The sequence below is a fragment of the Bubalus kerabau genome, chromosome 19, assembly GCF_029407905.1.
Source record: "Bubalus kerabau isolate K-KA32 ecotype Philippines breed swamp buffalo chromosome 19, PCC_UOA_SB_1v2, whole genome shotgun sequence".
In the NCBI taxonomy this organism is placed as follows: domain Eukaryota; kingdom Metazoa; phylum Chordata; class Mammalia; order Artiodactyla; family Bovidae; genus Bubalus; species Bubalus kerabau.
This window is the reverse complement of record NC_073642.1, coordinates 24,347,942-24,370,300: the sequence shown is the minus strand read 5'-3', so window position 1 is coordinate 24,370,300 and position 22,359 is coordinate 24,347,942. Positions and strand designations below refer to the sequence as shown.

The window sequence follows — 22,359 nt, the reverse complement described above, 5'->3', positions numbered from 1 at the left end:
ACATTTTTTTCTATTTTTCAATGTTGGAGCTATAGGAGATGATGGATGTTTAATAAACCTATTGTGATAATCATTTCAATGAGTCAGAACTGACTCATTGGAAAAGACCCTGATGCCAGGAAAGATTAAGGCAGGAGGAGAAGGGATGAGAGAGGATGAGATGGTTGGATGGCATCACCTACTCAATGGACATGAGTTTGAACAAGCTCCAGGAGTTGGTGATGGACAGGGAAGCCTGCCATGCTGCAGTCCATGGAGTCACAAAGAGTCGGACATGACTGAGTGACTGAACTGAATTGATAATCGTTTCATGATATATTAATATATGAGTCAAGTCATTATGTTGTACACCTTAAACTTAGGCAGTGCTCTGATCTATTGTGCGTGTGTTTAGCTGCTCAGTCGTGTCCCACTCTTTGCAACCCTATGGACTATAGCCCACCAGGCTCCTCTGTCCTTCGGATTCTCCAGGCAAGAATACTGGAGTGGGTTGCCATGTCATCCTCCAGGGGATCTTCCCAACCCAAGGACAGAACCCATGTCTCTTATGTTTCCTTCACTGGCAAGCAGGTTCTTTACCACTAGTGCCAGCTGGGAAGCTCGAGGTAAGGCCTAAACTCTTCCTAAAGTCTAGCAGGCTGCCGTGATCCCTTTTTCTCTTCTCCCAGAAAGGGGCAACAATACAAACCAGACTGAAGACAGACAAGCAACTGCACCAGGCTCAACTTTCTTCACAGACCGTTAGGGCAACGTATCCATTAAGGGGACAGGCAGGGACATTTGTCTGATGTACCCTCCCCTCTGTTGGACGGCAGAAGAAGGAAGAATGAAAGCAAATGCAAAAGCGATTCTTGTTGCATCCTCAGTAGCTTAGTAGACGAATATAGAATTTCTAAATACAGAATTGGAAACGTCATCCTGTGTCCTTCCTCGACTTTCATCGCTTCTCATTTTGAGAACTCAGATTCCAGGACTTTCTGGGTATACAGCCCCTCTAATTCTTTTCTTGGGCATCACCATCAGAGAGCAGATGCTTCTATGAAAATGCGTGGAAATAATTACAGAAAAAAAAAATGTCTCCAAGAGGCATTGGCCAAACGATAAATGACAAAATGCCTTTGGGCATAAATCTAGAAAGGCACATGTGAATTGTAAATGACACCACAATCTTTTTTTTCCCCCGAATACAGTTTAGGCTGTTTGATGCTTTGGGAGCTTAGGTGGTCATCTCTGTAATTTCCATCAGCTTGAAGACACTTTGAAATGGAACCAACATTATCAGCACAGCTTGGTAACCACTCTCTAATTTTTCCCTCTCAAATATCAGCCTCACCAAAGTGAGTTTCAGTTTTAGATGTGTTCCCTCCCTGAGCAGAAACCCTATGGAAAATGATTCTTGGGAGGACATGCAAATGTGCCAGTGACCTACATACAGAGCTATAAGCCCATCAGATTGCTTCTGCCGCTTGAAACCTGGGGAGAAAAAATGGAAAAATAAAATTGCATTTAGTATTCTGTGCTCCAAAAAAGCACTAAGAGTTTTCCAGGGCTGTTTTACCGAAGATTATTCATTAGGAGCATTTTCCTTTGCCTTTGTGGCTCTGCCAAACGACACATTTAAACTGGGGATGTGGTTATTCATGGAATAATTAAGGTGTGAAATGATTGTATTTGATGTTTTATTTTAGGGTTTTAAAACTGCATGATCCTTTTATGACCTATGGAATCAGTAACTTAAAAAAAAAAAAAAAAAGGAGGCTGTGGGACTTCCTTGGTGGTCCAGTGGTTAAGATTCCATGCTCCCACTGCAGGGGGTAGGGGTTCAATCCCTGGTAGGGGAACTAAGATCCCACATGTTACATATGGCAGCCAAAAAATAAAAACAAAAGACTTCAGCAGAACTGACACAACACTGTAAAATAATTATACTCCAGTTTAAAAATTAATTAATTAAAGAATTTTTAAAAACACAAAGAAAAAAATGGAGGTTGTAGTACTCTGTAACTGGAATGAACGACACACACACATAATATATCCTGGTCACTTTCCTTAGGCTGAGTGGACAGGTTAGTTCATCTAAACATTTCCACTTTGGATTAATTAACATTTATTTGAGATGAATAGAGTTGATTAGCCTAAGGGAATTAGAGGAGGGAGCCTTTGTTTTCTGGAGGTCTATGCTGAGTCGAGGCAAAGGTTGTAGATATGGGTTTTACTTCTCCTTGGCATCATTGGGGCTTCCCTTTCTTGGCTGGTATGCCCTCATCCTTCCCTTTTCGCACATACCTGGACATTGTGCCTCCAAATTAAGAGAGCACAATTGAATACAGCTCCTGGGTTATATTTCTTGGGAGTGTGAGTGTGTTTGTCACAAGGGCTGAGTGCTGAAGAATTGATGTTTTCGAATTGTGGTGCTGAAGAAGACTCTTGAGAGTCCCATGAACTGCAAGGAGATCAAACCAATCAATTCTAAGGGAAATCAACCCTGAATACTCATTGGAAGGACTGATGCTGAAGCTGAAGCTCCAATACTTTGACCACCTGATGCGAAGAGCTGACTCATTGGAAAAGACTCTGATCCTGAAAAAGATTGAAGGCAAAAGGAGAAAGGAGTGGCAGAGGATGAGATGGTTAGAGAGCATCCGCAACTCAATGGACATGAATCTGAGCAGACTCCACAAGTTAGTGGTGGACAGAGGAATCTAGCATACAGCAGTTCATGAGGTCGCAAAGAGTCGGACACAACTTAGTGATTGAACAACAACAGTAATAACAAGGGCTAAAGATACTGCAGCCATGAAATTAAAAGACGCTTACTCCTTGGAAGGAAAGTTATGACCAACCTAGATAGCATATTCAAAAGCAGAGACATTACTTTGCCAACAAAGGTCCATCTAGTCAAGGCTATGGTTTTTCCTGTGGTCATGTATGGATGTGAGAGTTGGACTGTGAAGAAAGCTGAGTGCCGAAGAATTGATGCTTTTGAACTGTGGTGTTGGAGAAGACTTCTGAGAGTCCTTTGGACTGCAAGGAGATCCAACCAGTCCATTCTGAAGGAGATCAGCCTTGGGATTTCTTTGGAAGGACTGATGCTAAACCTGAAACTCCAGTACTTTGGCCACCTCATGCGAAGAGTTGACTCATTGGAAAAGACTCTGATGCTGGGAGGGATTGGGGACAGGAGGAGAAGGGGACGACAGAGGATGAGATGGCTGGAAGGCATCACTGACTTGATGGGCATGAGTCTGAGTGAACTCTGGGAGTTGGTGATGGACAGGGAGGCCTGGTGTGCTGCAATTCACGGGGTCGCAAAGAGTCGGACACGACTGAGCAACTGAACTGAACTGAACTGAACTGAAAGATACTTAAAAGACTTGGAAGGACCACAGGGACATCAGGTTGGCAGAAAGTCCATGCAATGGCAGCTTCGTGCCATGAAGGGAATCAAGGCACTGAAATGAGATGGGAGCTGGGTTTCAGGCACAGAGAGATCAAGAGTGAGCAGGAAGTCAGGACACTTTCAGATTCAAACACAATAAAGACTTTCAATTTGGCTTCGCCCTCCCCCACCTACAAGGGTGTTGGTGGTGGAAAGAGGGTTTATTGGGAAATCACCTAAGAAAACAAAGAGAGATGATCAAGAATCATTTTCCACCTCCTTTCTGCTTGCTTTTGTCTGAGCAGAGCCTCATTTTCACTCATCTTTGTCTATGTGGCTGAGAAAAAATGATCATCAACAGTGGTGTGTCTATCATCCTTAGAATTCTCAATCCACAGGTAAAAAGAAAGAACAGTTATTAGCTAATTATCTCGTATTCATAAATGTCCCAAAGTGGCTCATCTTGGGTCACGTTGTGGAGGGACCCAGTGCATGCTTAGCCTATTCATGTCCTTCCCTATGGGCTGGGGAGGGGACGGTAGGGCACTTGGTGGGGAGGAAGTTAGGGAGAAAATTGCCCAAGTTAAAAACGTTCTGTGATCAGAATACAGGAATGAAAACCTATCGGGCAAAAAGTAACAACTCTCATTCCAAGTCACTCATTTGTGTCTCTTCGTTCCTCAGTTACTTTGTAGGTGGTTACTTACCATGGTGGTAAGATTGCCTTTTCTTTTTTTAATTAATTGCTATTGAAGTATGGTGCTTTACAATGTTGTGCTAGTTTCTACTGTACAGCAAAATGAACCAGTCATATATACACACATACCCCCTCTTTTTTGGATTTCCTTCCCATTCAGGTCACCACCGCACATTAAATTGAGTTTCCTGTGCTGTATCATAGATTCTCATTAGTTATCTATTTTATGTGTGGGTGTGCTCAGTCATGTTCAACTCTTTGCGACAGCATGGACTGTAGCCTGCAAGGCTCTTCTGTCCATGGAATTTTCCGGGCAAGAATACTGGAGTGGGTTGTCATTTCCTAGTCCAAGGGATCTGTTTTATACATTGTATCAAGAGTGTTTACCTGTCAATCCCAATCTCCCAACTCATCCCACCCCTCCTTTCCCTCTTTGGTATCCACACATTTGTTCTCCACGCCTGTGTCTCTATTTCTGCTTTGCAAATAAGATCGTCTGTCTGTTCCATTTTTCTAGATTCCACATATTGCTTGAGGGGCTAAAGAAAGGCACTCCTAAGGTTCTGGAACAGCCTCTGAGAGTGGAGGATTGCAGAGACAGACACAGAAGTCATTATGTCTACGTCACTGCAGAGGAAGCAAACCAAGAAAGTGACATGTCTGAGGTTATCAAGTTAGTAAGACATAGAGTGGGAAGAAGAACCCCTAAGGATTTTAAAGCAACAGGTGATAGGAGAAAGCTGTTGCCATGAGAGTTTAGCGGGCTATCTCCATGAGGCTTCATAGCATGGTATCCATGACGACAAGGTCTGGTCTCAGTGTCTTTTTTAGACTGGGACCAGCAGGAACTGTGAGGGGATCCTGCCTCTGAATGGTCTGGACTGACTCCTGTTTGACCAGGGAGAATGTCTGGAAGCAGGCTGAATCCTACCCAAGCCCATAAGGGATCCCAGAGGAAAGTTTCAGCTTGATGAATTCCTAGCACTGGGAGTCATTCAAGGGATCCTGGGATCTGGGCTGGATCAAATCCGATGTGTGGCTGCCAGACCAGAGTCTCATTGGCTCAGGGGCTGGGTAGCACTGAGAGTCCACACTGGACCTTTGAGACAGACAATAGCATCAAAATAGGAAAATAGGATCCACTGGAAGAACTGATGTTGAAGCTGAAGCTCCACTACTTTGGCCACCTGATGCAAAGAGCCAACTCATTGGAAAAGACCCTAATGCTGGGAAATATTGAAGGCAGAAGGAGAAAGAAGCAGCAAGGGATGGGATGTTTGAATGGCATCACTGACTCAACGGACATGAGTCTGAGCAAACTCCAGGAGATAGTGAAGGACAGGGAAGCCTGGCATGCTGCAGTCCATGGAGTTGCAAAGAGTCGGACATGACTGAGCAACTAAACAACAATAACAGGAACGGGGGGAAGGTGGGGAGGAAAAAGAGTCTAAGAGTCTCACTTATCTGGGAACTGTGCTTTTCTTGAGTCCAGTGGCATCCTAAGTCACCTGCTCATGGTCCTCTGAAGCAGGTGGTGTTCAGGTTGGTGTTCAGTCACTAAGTCGTGTCTGACTCTTTGCAGTCCCGTGGACTGCAGCATGCCAGGCTCCTCTGTCCTCCACTTTCTCCTGGAGTTTGCTCAAATTCAGTTGGTGATGCTATCTAACCACCTCATCCTCTGTCACCTTCTTCCCCTCCTGCCCTCAGTCTTTCCCAGAATCAGGGTCTTCTCTAACGAGTCAGCTCTTCACATCAGGTAGTCAAAGTATTGGAGCTTCAGCTTCAGCATCAGTCCTTCCAATGAATATTCAGGGTTGATTTCCCTAGGATTGATTGGTTTGATCTCCTTGCTGTTCAAGGGACACAAAAGAGAGTCTTCTCCAGCACCACAGTTTGAAAGTATCAATTCTTCAGTGCTCAGCCTCCAGTGGTGACTAGCACCTTCATTTCTCAAGGGCCAGAATTGAATGACTGGACTGGCTTCCCAAGCCCCACAGAAACATCCCCTTCCGAAGGCTGTGTTCAGAAGATTTTAATTACAAGTTAAGTAGATTCAGCTATTGAAAACTCCTGTGACTGCTGTAGGCATGTATCCTATTCTTCAATTTCCTCTTGGAAGCTTTGTGCTTCTGGAATCTAAGTTCCCTGTCTCGTTTGCACATTATTTTCAGTCAACCACATTTCATTGTCCTTAATTAACCTGGAGGCATTAATGCACAGTACACAGATTAAGAAAGCTTTGTTTCTGAAATTGAATTTTATTCCCCCTACCCCCCCTCCGCTTCTAGGAAAGATTGGGGCGGCCAAGAATATATAGGTCATGTTTCCAATTATAAAACATCAATGATGCTATTTTTTCTCTTGCACTGATAAAAATAGAAATGAAAAAGTGAAGCTGAGCTGTCTGTGTGAGGTCAGCAGTCACCAGCACCAGCTTTTAACCACCAACTGGACTCCTCAGGTGACCAGATGATGCCTGACAGCCAAGGAGGATTTTTACCCAGCAGGGTCACTAGGTGGCGCTCCCAATAAGAAAGGATTAAAAAGCGCTCCCTTGCTAACCAGACGTGTGAGCAGCAAGGCAATTAAGCACTTCAGAGGACCCTGCTCCCTCAACTGTTTGTAAAAACTCTTGCTGCGTTCGCTCCCCTCATCTGTCTGCAACTACTGGTGACAGCCACAATAGTAAGAAAGTGTGGCAGGAGGGCTCATATTCACACATATTGTCTGTGTCATTTCTGTAAGATATTGTTGGGAGAAGCTGAGGGTGTGTGGGGGGAGGTGGGGGGGGTGGGGGGTGGGGGTAATGGGACCGTCATGGAGAAGGATGCCTGGTTTCTCAAGTGGACACTATTTGTCCTGCCTCTGGCTCTTTTACAAAAGCTGAGGCATTGCAGGTTTAAGAAGAGAAGCTGAACACAGCCTCAGGCGTTTGCGACTATGATTCCACCATCTTCCTGAATTCTGTCTGTGCCAACTTTCATCCATCCCGATACTGTTACTGTCACGCTCGAGAGCCCTGATTCTGCCTCATCACTAACTTTCTCTGTTTTATTTTTTAAAATATTTATTTCTTTGTTTGTTTTTTTTACAGCACACCCGCTCTCTAGTTGTGGTGCCTGGGCTCCAGAGTGTGCAGGCTTCAGAGCACGTGGAATCAGTAGTTGCTGCGAGCATGCTTAGTTTCTTTGCAGTATGTGGGATCTTAGTTCCCTGACCAAGGATTGAACCTGTGTCCCCTGCATTGCAAGGTGGATTCTTAACCGCTGGACCACCAGGGAAGTCCCTTTCTTTCTCTGTTGATGGACCTTTGTTTTACTTCAGCAGATGTGAAATCTTTCTATACACCACTCCCCCGGACGATGATGACTTCCGTTGTGTCTGGTATGAATTTCTACCCCATCTTTATCCCTGGGGAATACCCGCTTGGTCCTATCTCCCTCTGACTCTCCCATCCCATTTATCCTAGTGATTCAGACAACATTTACTAACCAGGACGTGAGGCAATGCCCTCAGCAGAGTGGGATTGATCATGGGACATATGACAGATGGTGCTAAGCTTGGCAGGCAGCCCTTTTTTTTTTTTTTTTCAGGAAACAGTCCCATTTGTTCTTCCAAACATGATGCAAGGGGACGGGAAGCAAGAAAAGTGGATGTAGGAAACTGATGCTGCCATTTTCCCACTAATATATCACTGGATGGTTTGTAGAAAGGGTTCCTATCTGTTGTTGTTCAGTTGCTAAGTTGTGTCTGACTCTGCAACTCCATGGACTGCAACATGCCAGGCTCCTCTGTCCACTGTCTCCTGGAGTTTGCTCAAACTCATGTCCATTGAGTCAGTGATGCTATCCAACCATCTCATCCTCTGCCACCCCCTTCTCCTATTGCCTTCAATATTTCCCAGCATCAGGGTCTTTTCCAACCGTTTGTGGGATGGGTCTCTATCTGTACTCAGCCATGATCAAGGACTACCTCCATCCCCTTTGCTTCAGCCTGAATGCACCAACACCTTTTGAGATATTCCTTGTATGACATGCCCTCAGATACTCTCTGCCATCTACTCACCTTCTTCTGGCATCTATCATTATCAGTATATGCCCTTAAAATAAGGTTTCTAGAATGGGGCAAGGTACTCTATTCTGATACAGAAGATGGTCTTAGGGAAATATGCAAAACAGGGTGCAAAGCCTGGAGGCTGAAAAGTTGGAGGAAATGTAGTCAATAAAGTTCATGTAAGTCAAAAAGAATAAGCAAATTTCCTGATTACTGTACTCACCCTCTCATTCTCTCAGTTCTTATTTAACTTTACATGTGGTCCCATAGTTTTATCCTTCTTAATTACAAATGAAGAAAAAAATGTGGGTTAGAAAATACTTACTACCTACTTGGGCTTCCCTGGTGGCTCAGTGGGTAAAGAATCTGCCTGCAATGCAGGAGACCCAGGTTTGATCCCTGGGTCGGGAAGATTCCCTGGAGAAGGAAATGGCAACACACTCCATATTCTTGCCTGGAAAATTCCATGCACAGAGGAGCCTGGCGGGCTATAGTCTGTGAGGTCATAAGAGTTGGACATGAGTTGGTGACTAAAGCAGAACCACCACTACCTACTTATAGTAACTTCAACCATCTTTCCTTCTTATCACGATTAAATGCCACTTTTCTTTGGAATCATCCCAAGGCAAGAATGAAGCATCTCCATCCTCTTGGTCTCTTGCTTTCATTGGTCTGTTTATCTTTATTTATTTATGGAAACTGTGATTTTCCATTTCTGGACTTCTTTTTTGCTGCTAGACACAAGGAATTGTGTTTTGACACTAGTGCCTAGGACAGTGCTTGGCAGAGAGGAATAGTTTAATCAAAGTTTTAAATTGAAAAAACATTTTTAGAAATATACCTCCATCTCCAATTATTTTATGTCCCTTTCCTTTTTAAAATAAGTGTGATTTTATTTCTGGGGCTGCTATTCTGTTCTATTGATCTTTTCTTTTTATATCAGTACCATACTGTTTTGATGTTTTGATTACCATTATTTTGTAATATCGCTTGAAATCAGAAATTGTGATGGCTCCAGTTTTTTTTTTCCTCAAAAATCTCTTTGTGTATTTGGAGTATTTTCATGGTTCTATACAAAATTTGGCTTCCCTTGTGGCTCAGCTGGTAAAGAATCCTCCTGCAAAGCAGGAGACTGAGTTTGATCCCTGGTTTGGGAAAATCCCCTGGAGAAGGGAAAGGCTACCCACTCCAGTATTCTGGCCTGGAGAATTCCATGGGCTAGACAGACAGGACTGAGTGACTTTCACTTTTTGAGTTCCCTGGTGGCTCAATGGTAAAACGTCTGTCTACAATGCGGGAGACCCGGGTTCAGTCCCTGGGTGGGGAAGATCTCCTGGAGAAGGAAATGGCAACCCACTCCATTATTCTTGCCTGGAAAATCTCATGGACCGAGGAGCCTGGTGGGCTACAGCCCATGGGGTCGCAAAGAGTCAGACATGACTGAGAGACTTCACATACAAATTTTAGGATTGTTTGTTCTATTTCTGTGAAAAATGCCATTGGCATTTTGACAGGGATTGCATTGAGTTTTCAGATTGCTCTGAATAGTATGGACATTTTAACAATATTACTTCTTCCAATCCATGAGCTTGGAATATCTATTTGTGTCTTCTTCAATTTCTTTCAGGAATCTTTTTATAGTTTTCAGTGTACAGGTCTTTCACCTCTTTGGTTAAATTTATTCCTAGGTATTTTGTTATTTTTTATATAATTGTAAACAGGGTTATTTTCTTAATTTCTCTTTCTGATAGTTTATTAGTGTATAAGGATGCACCAGATTTTTTATATTGATTTTGTATCCTGCCAATTTGCTGAATTCATTGGTTAGTTCTAACACGTTGCTTTCCTAGCATTTTAATCCCTAGGAGGAGATTTTCTTAATCTTTTTGACCTATGTGAACTTCACTGACTACATTCTCTCCAGCTTTGCAGCCTCCAGGCTTTGCACCCTCTTTTGCACATTTCCCTAAGACCATCAGCCTTTCCATCTTCATTTACCATTGTTGCTGTTGTTCAGTTGCTAAGGCTTGTCCGACTCTTTGCAACCCCATGAACTGCAGCACAGGCCTCACTGTCCTTCACTATCTTCTGGAGCTTGCTCAGATTCATGTCCACTGAGTCCATGATGCCATCCATTCATCTCATCCTCTGTCGCCCCTTTCTCCTCCTGCCCTCAATCTTTCCCAGCATCAGGGTCTTTTCCAATGAATTGGCTGTTCATGTCAGAAGTCCACAGATATCAGCTACAGGGAGTGGGAAGTTAGAAGGATCTGGTTTGATTTCCTCTATGCCTTGAATGAATGCCCAGTGCCCTTGCTTCCATTCATAGCCAAGCTTCACAAAAAATAAAGGACTTCAGATGCTCCTCATCTACCTTTAGTCTAGATCCCAGTCTTTTTTTTTTAAGTGGTATCAAACCCTGCCAGTGAGATCTGTGTTTCCAAAGTATTGCATCAGGATGGGTGGGTGCTTGTCAAAGACATGTGGGAGTGTGGCAGAGACAACTTTCAAGACTTTTTTAATCCTCAGCTCTAGGATTCTATTGCTCATTGCCTTACGGTTCAGTCAAATGGAAGATCCCCAGACTGAAATATACATTAATCTAAGACATTTATCAGCTTCTCTGGTGGCTCAGTGATTAAAAAATCCACCTGCCAATGCAGGAGACGTGGGTTCTATCCCTGGATCAGGAAGATCCCCTGGAGAAGGAAATGGCAACTCAATCCAGTATTCTTGCCTGGGAAATCCAATGGACAGAGGATCTGGCCATTCTACAATCCATGGGGTTGCAAAACATTTGGACACTTCTTAGTGACTAAACTACAAAGAAAACAACAATAAAGATATTTATCACCAGGGCCTATGTGACTCTTTGTGAAATGATCCAGTGGATTTTCTACCAAAATAGCACCCTTTTATTGCTGCTAAAGCAGCCTGTCCAGGTTTAAAATGAGGAAGTCCAACTCATATCATTAGACCTGGTCCAACAATACTTTCATGCCACCTGCCCTGCCCATCAGGACACTCTGTTTTTTACTTCTTTTTTCTTTAACTGATTTTTCTTCCCCTCACCTTACCCTCTGAATAGATCAGTCAAAACACTGAGCAGAGAGGAAAGTAAAAGGAAGGGGTACTTAAAAAGACAGTGGTAAAAATGACATAAAATTATTTTTATAAATAAGAAATGGGTAATTATTAGAATGTAGACATGTACACTGAATGGATGGCAAAGTACTGAAATATATTATAATGTGCCTGTTTAATATCTGTATCCTGGCGGTTGCTAGGTTACACTGGTACTTTTAATAACACTAAAGGCAGCGAGAAATACTTGTAGATACTTTCCCCATTGAAAATATTACTGGCAAGGAAAGGGACATATTGCTGGCTAGAGCCGTGGGATATTATAAGCTTTCTGTTGCTCATTAAAATGCATTTTAGTTGTTCATAGCATTTAGTGGCTCACTTTAGAGTTTTTCCTTCAAAATAGTTAAACGTCATAATGTGCCTTGGGTTGAGAGATCTGGGTGGTTGATATCTCTGTCTCCCCGAAACATGTGAAAGAAAAGTGAAAGTGTTAGTCCCTCAGCTGTGTCCGACTCTCTGCGACTGCATGGACTGTAGCCTGCCAGGCTCCTCTCTCTATGGAATTCTCCAAGCAAGAATACTGGAGTGGGTAGCTATGCCCTCCTCCAGGGGATCTTCCTGACCCAGGGATTAAACCCGAGTCTCCTGTACTGGCAGGCGGATTCTTTACCACTGAGCTACCAAGAAAGCCCCGAGATTCTTTTTTTAACTAGGTAAGAGGATATTCTAAAAGCCCAGATGGGAAAATTCAGCTTAATAAATACTTTTTGGGCACCTGAACAGTGATTCACAACAGCTCAGTTCCTTCCCAAATGCAATTTGAATCATTAGTCTTTTCATACCAGGAGGCTTGCTAATTCCATGCTTTCCTGGCACCATTCAACATGTGGGCCTCTCAGCTCATCTTTTCCCTCCTCTTTCTCCCGCTTCACCATGCTTCTTTCCTTGGCTTTTCACTACGGAGCCTTCCAATCCTATTCATCGTCTCCTCTAGAACTCCAGCCATTGTGAAGATACATGCTCATAAAATTTCAGCTCCCTTGCCAAATGCTTACTTCACCCTTGGCCTTAACCAAAGCTTGGATTCACACTCAGGATGGAAGAGCAGCTCCCACTCTAGAAGGATTAGCATCCTTTGTCCACTTCTCCTCACCTCCCCCAGTTATCACATCCCTCCTGGCCTCATCCAGCCTCATCCAGCCTGAACCTGAGAAAACATCATCGCCCAAACCCTCACTGTCCTATGTCCTTCTACAAAATCCATCCTGTCTTATTCAGTCTTTATAAAAATTAGGCTAAAGTTCCTTTACAGGCTTCCCCAATGGTTCAGCAGGTAAAGAATCAGCCCACAATGCAGGAGCCACAGGAGATGTGGGTTCAATCCCTGGGTCAGGAAGATCCCTTGGAGAAGGAAATGGCAACTCACTCCAATAGTCTTGCATGGGAAATTCCATGGAGAGAGAAGCCTGGTGGGCCAGAGCATGGGGTTGCCAAGAGTCGGACACGACTGAGCACAGTCCAGTGAAGTGAATCAGCTATATGTTTATATATATATCCCTCCCCCAAGCCCCCTTTTTGAATTCCCTTCCCATTTAGATCACCACAAAGCATTATGAGGAGTTCCTGAGCTATACAGCAGGTTCTCATTAGTTATCATCCTATCTTGCTCAGTCTTGAATTATTTTAATCATCCACTTTCTGACCCTACACAGGAGTAGCCAAGCAGCAGTGGAGAAAAATCACTGAAAACTGCAGATATCTTTGTAAGACATTTGTAAGACATTTATGCAAACCTGGTCACCTCCTTGCTCCCATCGCCATCAAAAGCTACTACAGGCCCTCCCCTCCCAGCTCTAAATTTCCTCCTTGTGTGTGCACTCTCAGCCGATGGCTTCATCTTCCACTTGGGAGGCCATTGGCAGGATCCCACTTCAACCCACCACCTCCTGTCTTCTTTTCTCCTTTATATTCACTCTTCCTTTCTTGCTCAGCTATGACTGATACTTCCCCTTCCATCCCTGACTTTTATCCCCGCTGCTTCTCTATTTCCAGGAACTCCATGCTGTCCCATGTTTCTGACCTTTAGTTTCTTCCTGTCTACTGTCATCTCTGTGGTCCACAATGGTGTGCAAGTCTCTCGTACCTGAAGACAAATAAAGGAAGCTGCAGTCACCTCCAGATGACCTTGTTTCTTCCACGCCAACACACAGAGTTGTGCTTCATAAATTTTACCTGCTTCCAAGTGTGAATCCCCGCCCCCGTCTTCACTTTTTCATTTCCAAATATCCCTCTAATTTCTGAGTCCACTTAAAGGCATCTTCTGCTCCAGCCACCGGCTAAAGCAATGACTGCCAGAGTCATCAATGTCATTGTTGTCACTAAAGCCACAATTTCCAGCCCTCTCGGCAGTGTTTGGCATGTATGATCACTCCCTAAACTTAAAATTCTATTTTTCTCTGGATGTGACACCACCCAAAGACGGTTATGAGATGAAGATTATGGTATAATTTTTTCCACCAAGTCCGCCCTTGTTCAAATGAAAGCATGTGTATGAAATGGCACTGCTTGCCGTGGGACAGAAATAACGGGTGATCATTACTGGTTAAATCCTGTTGCAATGTATTCTATTTTTTAAATATTTTTTATTTTATTACTTTTTACATTGGATAATTGCTTTACAATGTGTTAGTTTCTTCTATACAACAACATGAATCGGCCATAAGTATACATATATCCCCTCCTTTTTGAGCCTCCATCTCACCCCCACATCTTACCCACCCCCCCAGGTCATCACAGAGCACTGAGCTGAGCTCCCTGTGTTATATAGTAACTTCCCTGCTGCTGCTGCTGCTCAGTCGCTTCAGTCGTGTCCGACTCTGTGTGACCCCATAGACGGCAGCCCACCAGGCTCCCCGGTCCCTGGGATTCTCCAAGCAAGAACACTGGAGTCGGTTGCCATTTCCTTCTCCAATGCATGAAAGTGAAAAGTGAAAGTGAAGTCACTCAGTTGTGTCCGACTCTTAGCGACCCCATGGACTGCAACCCACCAGGCTCCTCCATCCATGGGATTTTCCGGGCAAGAGTACTGGAGTGGGTTGCCATTGCCCTCTCTGAACTTCCCACTAGCTATCTATTTTACATATGCTAGTGTATATATGTCAGTGTTACTCTGCCAATTTATTCTAAAACCTTCCCCCACAACCTGTAAAGCCCACCTGCCACCCTATCTGTTTTGTAGGAGAAGAGGAAATGGGGCTCCAGATGGGTTAAGGTCACACAAGGACCAAGGCTAAGGCCATAGCCCATTCACTGACTCTAAACACATTGCTTTCTGCATTCTCCAATGGCTTTTTAAAAGGTTGATTGGTAACTTCCCTAGCAGTCCAATGGTTAAGACTTCACCTTTCAATGCAGGGGTTTTGGGTTTGGTCCCTGGTCGAGGAGCTAACATTTCTACATGCCTTGTGGCCAAAAAAAAAAAACAAAGCATAAAATGAAAGTAATATTGTAACAAATTCAATAATGACTTTAAAAAATGGTCCAGATAAAAAATAAATCTAAAAAAAAAAATAAAGCATGATTTTTCTTCTCATTTCCATATCTACCCCTCCTTTTTTCTTCTTTTCTTCCTTCCTTCCTCCATTCCTTTTCCTTTCCTTTAATTTCCTTCATTTTTTTGCAAATTTCTTCTTATGAAGTGCTCAAATATTTATCTTTTCTTTGTTTACCCCTCACCTTGAATGAAAACCATGAGTTTTGTTTGTATTATTATTGGAGGTTTTGAGATGCATGCCTTGAGGTAATTAACAATTAAAGTAAGATGAACTTTCTAAATGTTCAATACAACCAGAGTATTCTATTCTCCACCCCATGAACAGCAACAAAAAAATCCTCTTTGCAAGGGGCTCAAAACTGTTCTTAGTGATGAAGAATCCCTGTGTCTGATGAAGTTCACTCCTCTTGTCCTAGGATGTGGTCCTCAGCCCTGAATGTTTCACATACTTCTTCTGACCTTGACATTGAACCGTTTTCATGGCAGATTTAGGAGGCATTTTTACTAGTGTCCATTTTTCCTCCTCAGGGGCTTCCCAGGTGGCACTAGTGATCAAGAATCTGCCTGCCAGTGTGAAGAGACACAAGAGATGCAAGTTCGATCCCTGTGTTGGAAAGATTCTCTGGAGGAGGAAATGATACCCTGCTCCAGTATTCTTGCCTGGGAAATCCCATGGGCAGAGGAGCCAGGTGGGCTACAGTCCATGGGTTCACAGAGAGTCAGACATGACTGAGCATAGCACACACACATTCCTCCTCATTTCTCAAATCCTTTTCTTTACAAATTCCTGTCTTATTTAATGGGACAAATATGGTGGCTCAGAAAGTAAAGCATCTGCCTGCAGCGCAGGAGACCTGAGTTCGATTCCTGGATCAGGAAGATCCCCTGGAGAAGGAAATGGCAACCCACTGCAATACTCTTGCCTGGAAAATCCCATGGGTGGAGGAGCCTGGTAGGCTACAGTCCACGGGGACTCATTTAATAATTTCTCTGCAAAACCCTTCATGGCCACCAACCAGAGACTGATTGGTGCCTGGCATACGGCAAACATACCAAATGGGGCACCTTTCTCACTCACTCCAATTCCTCCCTCAAAACGGAACACTCTCCTAAATCTATTACTCCTGAATCTGCTAGAATTTTTCAGCTGCTCTTGTTCAAAGCAAGGTGGTGCAAATCAAGTTCATACTTGGAACTTGGGTGGTTCAGGCCAATGCTTTCTGAAATAACATTTGTTTCTTTTTTGATTCTTAAATAGTAGAGTTAGAAAGAAGGAAAACTGGGAAATAGATAATAGCATAAACAATAAAATAAAAAGACATTTTCAATCCCACCTTCCAAAAGTAATCATTATGACACTGGGTTTGTCATGTATTCCCTTTATGATGCTAACGCCTGTTCCTTCTATACTCATTTGTTGAGAGTTTTCATTGTGAAAAGATGAAGAATTTTAGCAAATGCTTTTTCTGCACCTATTTAGGTGATAACATGATCTTTTGTCTTTCATTTTATTAATGTGGCCTATCCCATTTATTGATTCATGTATGTTGAACTATCCTTGTATCCCAAGGATAAATCCCTCTTGAACATGGTGTATTATCATTTTAATGTCATTTAACACATTTCGTTTGTTCTCATTTTGTTGAGAATTTTTGCATTTATATTCACCAGAGATACCGAACTGTACTTTTTTTTGGTAATATCCTTATCTGACTTTGGTATCAGGGTAATTCTGGCCTCATAAAATGAGTTTGAAAGTAGATCCTCCTCCTCAATATTGTGGAAGAGTTTGAGAAGGATTGGTATTTAAATGTGTGGTCCAATTCACCAATGAAGCCATCTGGTTCCGAAATTTTCTTTGTTGGGAAGTTTTTGATTACTGTCTCTATCTTTTCAGTCTTTATTGATCCATTTCAATTTTCTATTTTTTCATGATTCAGTCTTGGTAGGTTGTACGTTTCTAAGAATGTATCCATTTTTCTAGAATATCCAATTCGTTGGTATATAATTTTTCATAATAGTCTCTTCTTTGAATTTCTGTTATATCAGTTATAATGTTGCCTCTTTCATTTCTGATTTTATGTGTCTGAGTGTTCTCTCTTTTTTCCCTCAGTTGTTCTACCTAAAGGGTTTATTAATTTTGTTTGTCTTTTTAAAAAAACAGCTCTTATAGTTTTGTTGATTTTTTCTCTTGTTATTCTGGTCTCTATTTAATTTATTTCTGCTCTTATATTTGTTATTTCCTTCTTTCTACTTATTTTGGGATTAGTTTGTTCTTTTTATGGTTCCTTGAGGAATAGTTAGGTTGTGTATGGGTGAAGTTTTTTCTTTCTAAATGTAGGCCTTCATCACTTTCAACTTCCCTGTTAGAACTGCTTTTGCGGCATCCGTTAAGTTTTGATATATTGTGTTTCCATTTTTGTTTCTTTCAAGATATTTAAAATTTTTTTCTTTGACCCACTGGCTGTTCAAGTGTATATTGTTTAATTTCCACGAACATGTGGTCAGTTTTGTTTTCTGCTGCACTTCCAGGGCTCACCACAGTACCCGGGTTAGGGCAGGCATCCTACACAATTTGGCTATACTACTGAGTAGGTACACACACCTGCAGTTTTCTGTTCCTACTACGCCATGTGTACATTCCTCAGCTGCCTAGTCTCTTTCTGTTCTATTTTGATGGAAAGAAGGTTATTTTTCATACTTTTCTTGGGTGCACATGGTAACTTACAGATTAGGTTCAAGCTCAATAGACTCACGAATTGTAAAGAATCTTATTATTACATCTTGGTGGTGTTTAACTATTTAACTTCTCTTTTTTAAAGTTTTTGTTTATTTTATTAGATTTTGGGGGCCGAAGATTCTGTCTGTAATGCAATGTAAAAGTACCTTCTTTTAAAAATATTATTTATTTAATTAATTTATTTGTTTGGCCGTGTCAGGTCTTCAGCTGCATCATGTGGGATCTTGCGCTGCAGGGCAAAGTCTCTTCAGTTGCTGCACGTGGGCCCAATAGTAGCGGTAAGGGTTTAGTTGCTTTGAGGTATGTGAGATCTTGGTTCCCTGATTAGAAAGCAAAGTCTCTAACCTTAAGAGCACCACCAGGGAAGTCTCTAATGAGTTCACGTCTAATCACGTGAGGTTTTGATTCTACTTAGGATGCTATTTCCTTTTGATTTGCAGGTTCACCTTTCATATCTTCAGGGCAGCATAAGCCAGCTTCTGCAGCCCCAGCTTACTACCCCCATGGTCCCCGGCCAGCCCGTTTATTCCCTATCCTGATCTCTGACAGTCTTCACCACTTACTGACAAAAGTTCATATAAAACAAAACACGCTGGGGAAGAAAATCTCCGGCAAGGCGCCTGGGAAACAGCGGAAAAACAAACATACCAAACCACACCAGTTAAATTGGAAAATAATCCATTTAGGCTGACTTTCAGAACTAGCCCCCCACCCCCCACCCCCGCGCCAGTGGCAAAAGAGGAGATGTTCTTTGCAGTTCATCATTTGTCTTCCCTGGGAAGGAGAGGAAGCAGGCAGCACTGTGTAGAAGTGGTCCCCGGAGGAGTGAGCTCTATCTCTTCCAGTGACATTAATCTTCGTAAAAAAAAAAAAACAAGAATCCTCACGGAGTCGCCACACTGACAGCCTCAGGAGCTGTTTCAGAGGGGAGGTGCTTGTTGAGACTTCATCCTGGAAAACAATTTTCTTCTCAAGACGCATGGAAGTGAGTTATGGAAACTTGGAGGAAATATGGAAAATCATCTTAAATGAAGCAATTTGGCTTCTTTTGGGGGAGAGATTTTTTTTCAAAAATATCTATCGTAGAGCCATCAATATTAACATGCACTTTCCTAGAGCTATGGGCTTCCCAGGTGGCTCAGATGGTACGGAGTCCTCCTCCAGTGCAGGAGACCTGGGTTCAATCCCTGAGTCAGGAAGACCCCCTGGAGAAGGGAATGGTAACCCACTCCAGTACTCTTGCCTGGAGAATTCCATGAACAGAGGAGCCTGGTGGGCTATACAGTCCACTGGGTTGCATAGAGTTGGACACAACTGAGTGACTATCACTTTCACTTTCAAAGATGACAGAAGTATTTGGAGAGCCTCTTATGAAGGAAAAAAGAAAACATGTCTTAGAGCAGTTTTCCCCAACCTTTTTGGCACCAGGGACCAGTTCCGTGGAAGACAATTTTTCCATGGATTGGGGGTCGGGGGATGGTTTCAGGATGATTTAAGCCCATTACACTTATTGTGCACTTTATTACTATTTTTATTACATCAGCTCCACCTCAGATCATCAGGCATCAGGTCCCAGAGGCTGGGAACCCCTGTCTTCCAGGAAGTCAGAGATGTGCCAGGACAGAAGGTGACACCTTTGTCATGGTACATATTTTTGCGCCTGCATCTGTTTCATGCCCTCTCAGCCAGGGGCCTGGAAGGCTTGATGTGGATGAAATGGCGGTGGGACGTGGAAGATGGAGGCCAGGACGTGCCTGGTGCGGGGACAACACAGACTTCTCTCTCCAGAGGTTGCACGGGAGCTGCTAACTCCTGTCTCTGTGCCTTTATGACTCCACTTGGGAAATTAAGGTTCAGATAATTAACTTCTGCTGCTTCTTAAACCTGTCAGACACAAGCCACGTGAGCACACAGAGGCTGCTTTTTCTGGCCCAGCATGTGCACAAAACCTCTCTTGCTGGCCAACTTGGCAGGTGTTCTAGAACAGAAGCCCTGGCTGCTAAGTCACCAATAATAAAACCTCAGTGGGTAAGTATTGCCAACTGGCTCCTGTCCCGGTGGGTTCTCTATGAGATGACATCCGGGGCAAGGGGTGCAGGGAGGACTCTGGCCATAACAATATTCCTAGGACAGAACTAGGATGCTAGTGAGGTTCTTCTAAGCATTGCCTCCACCTATACCTGCTCTAGCCGTTCCTCCTGTCTCCTTCCTTCCATTTGCTACTTACCTTGACTCCGCTTAGGTTTCCCTGGTGGCTCAGATGGTAAAGAATCCACCTGCAATGAGTGAGACCCAAGTTTGATCCCTGGATCGGGAAGATTCCCTGGAGGAGGGCACGGCTACCCGCTCCAGTATTCTTGCCTGGGAAATCCCATGGACAGAGGAGCCTGCTGGGCTACGGTCCATGGGGTCACAAAGAGTCGGGCTTGACTGAGCAACACACATTTTCACTTTTTGACTGCCCTAGGGTTCAGGGCTAAAGATGGACTTTCCCAGCACAATGGGTCATGGAAACTTCTTACCTTGGGATGATGCCCTCTCACCATCCTTGTTTCTATGCTCCATCCTGAGCCTACTCTCCACATTCCACCTCTCTGTCACCTTTGCTAAAGCCCAAGATGACACCCGGGTGATGTGACTGCACCTCACACAGTGGCGTCATCACAAGGACACTCAACAGGTGAACTACCCCTACTTCCAAAGGTCACAGGGATTGGTGTGCAGAAGCCTCTCTCCTGGCCCCTGTGGGAGACAGAGTAATGAACCCCAACGTTGTCCACATCCCCATTCCCGGAACCTGTGAACACATTTTCTTGTGTCACACAGAAGACTGCATATGTGATTAGGGAAATGAATCCAGAGATGCAGAGATTAACCTGGATTCCCTGGGGAGGGCCCTTGTAAGTGAATCAGAGAAGAAGGGGAGTCTGAAGATGTGAGGATGAAGCAAAGGTCAGAGAGATGTGAGTCGTGAGCCATGGAATCGGGGCACCCTCTGCAAGCTGGAAAAGACTGCAGATGAGTAGGGGGCTTGGATTTGGAGGTGAGACGTGATCAGTGAGTTCCTATCACTCCAGCCCTTCCTCCTACAAAGTCTCTTAGATATTTATTGGATTGCTTATACCCACAGTGTACATTTGGGGAGATGCTAAAGATTCCAGAAATCTGAACACCCCCCCACCCCAGTCCATGGGGAAGGGTCATCGGAAAACACTGCCTCGTCTCTCAGACTATCTTCGTGCCTCAGAACACCTCCTGGGCCCTTGTTCTACCGGGACTCTGCTTCCTCACTTCTTCCCTCCTTGCCCTTGACGAGCTGTGCGATGTCAGCAGTCATGGAGGATACGGAACGAGCAGGGGGAGCCCAGAGCCTGTGAGGAAGTGTAGCCCGATCACAAAATGACATCAAAGTCTGTGCTTTTACTTCCCCCCCAACAATGAAAAGAGTAAAACATTTATTGATGTATCAGTTTCATTCTTTTTTTAAATTTGCTTTTATTTTTAATTGGTGGATAATTGCTTTACAGTGTTGTGTTGGTTTCTGCCGTACAGCAACGTAAACCAGCTGTAAGTATACATATGTCGTCTCCCTCTTGAGCCCCTCTCCCACCCCTCTGGATCGTCACAGAGCACCGAGCTGAGCTCCATGTGCTACACAGCTTCCCCCTAGCTAGCTGCTTTTACATATGGTAGTGTATATGTCTCAGTGCTACTCTCGCAATTTGTTCCACCCTCTCCTTCCCTTGTTGTGTCCACAAGTCCACTCCCTACTTCTGCATCTCTATTACTACCCTGCAAATAGGTCCATCAGTACCATTTTTCTAGATTCCATATATATATGCTTTGCGTGTGTGCGTGTTAAGTCACTTCAGTTGTGTCTGATTCCTTGCGACCCTGTGGACTGTAGCCCCCCAGGCTCCTCTGTCCATGGGATTCTCCAGGCAAGAACACTGGAGTGGGTTGCCATGCCCTTCCCAACGGGATCTTCCCAGCCCAGGGATTGAACCCACATCTCCTGCATTAATTTTACTTTTCATCCTGAGAAAAATTATGATTTTTAAAAATTTGTTCACAGGATGAATAACAATCTGTGACCAAAGTTGAACAAACAGAACCATAACTTCTGTGGCTGATTTCACAGTTTCTGACAGGTTTCTGGCTTTTCCAACAGCAACTCAAGTTCCCCTGGGACCTCATTGGAATGAAGTCAGGACAACATGTTGAGTCCCGTGGCTCCATCATTTCATTCAATTCCCTACTCCTTTCTCCCCTTCTAGGTGCTTCTTTGTAGACTGATGTTCAAGGGTCTGCTCAGCTGACATCCACCCACTCTGGCATTTCCATTCTGAACCCTCCCAGTACTGGTCCTGAAGGAAAACATGCTCTTACCCAAACATGATATGCTTGTTTATTGAGAAAGGCATCCTTAGAGGATTATTGCCTTCCCCTAGTAATAGCTGAATGTGAGCAGACATAAACTCTCACATGACCAGGATAATCCTCTCTGAGGTAGTATCAATGTGTCTTTTATTTGTCAAAATGAAAACAGCTTCAATGTTTCTGATTGTGAAAGTAATAACATGTTTATTGCAGAAAGTTCAGGGGAAAAAAGTACAGATTGAATTACAAAGATGAAAATACATCACCCAGAGAAAGTCATAATTTAAACTTTGGAATATAAATTTCCAAATATTTCACTAAGCACACACACATTCACATGCATCTTTTGTTGTGATTTTATTTTAAAAATAGCATATTACTCATGTTAGCTAAGTGTTCAGTCGTGTCTGACTCTTTGGTGACCCCATGAACTGCAGCCCTTCAGGCTCCTCTGTCCATGAAATTCTCCA

The 22,359-nt window shown here is 43.5% G+C and overlaps 1 long non-coding RNA gene across 1 annotated transcript; it reads left to right on the top strand.

Annotated features, from left to right (window-relative positions):
• Positions 1–6,639: 6,639 nt before the first annotated feature.
• LOC129633811 (uncharacterized) lies at positions 6,640–20,939 on the top strand. Its single transcript, XR_008705312.1, has 7 exons — positions 6,640–6,761; positions 7,171–7,460; positions 15,298–15,458; positions 17,709–17,787; positions 17,950–18,494; positions 19,053–19,537; positions 20,640–20,939. It is a non-coding gene; the product is annotated as an uncharacterized LOC129633811 (long non-coding RNA).
• The last annotated feature ends 1,420 nt before the right edge of the window (positions 20,940–22,359 follow it).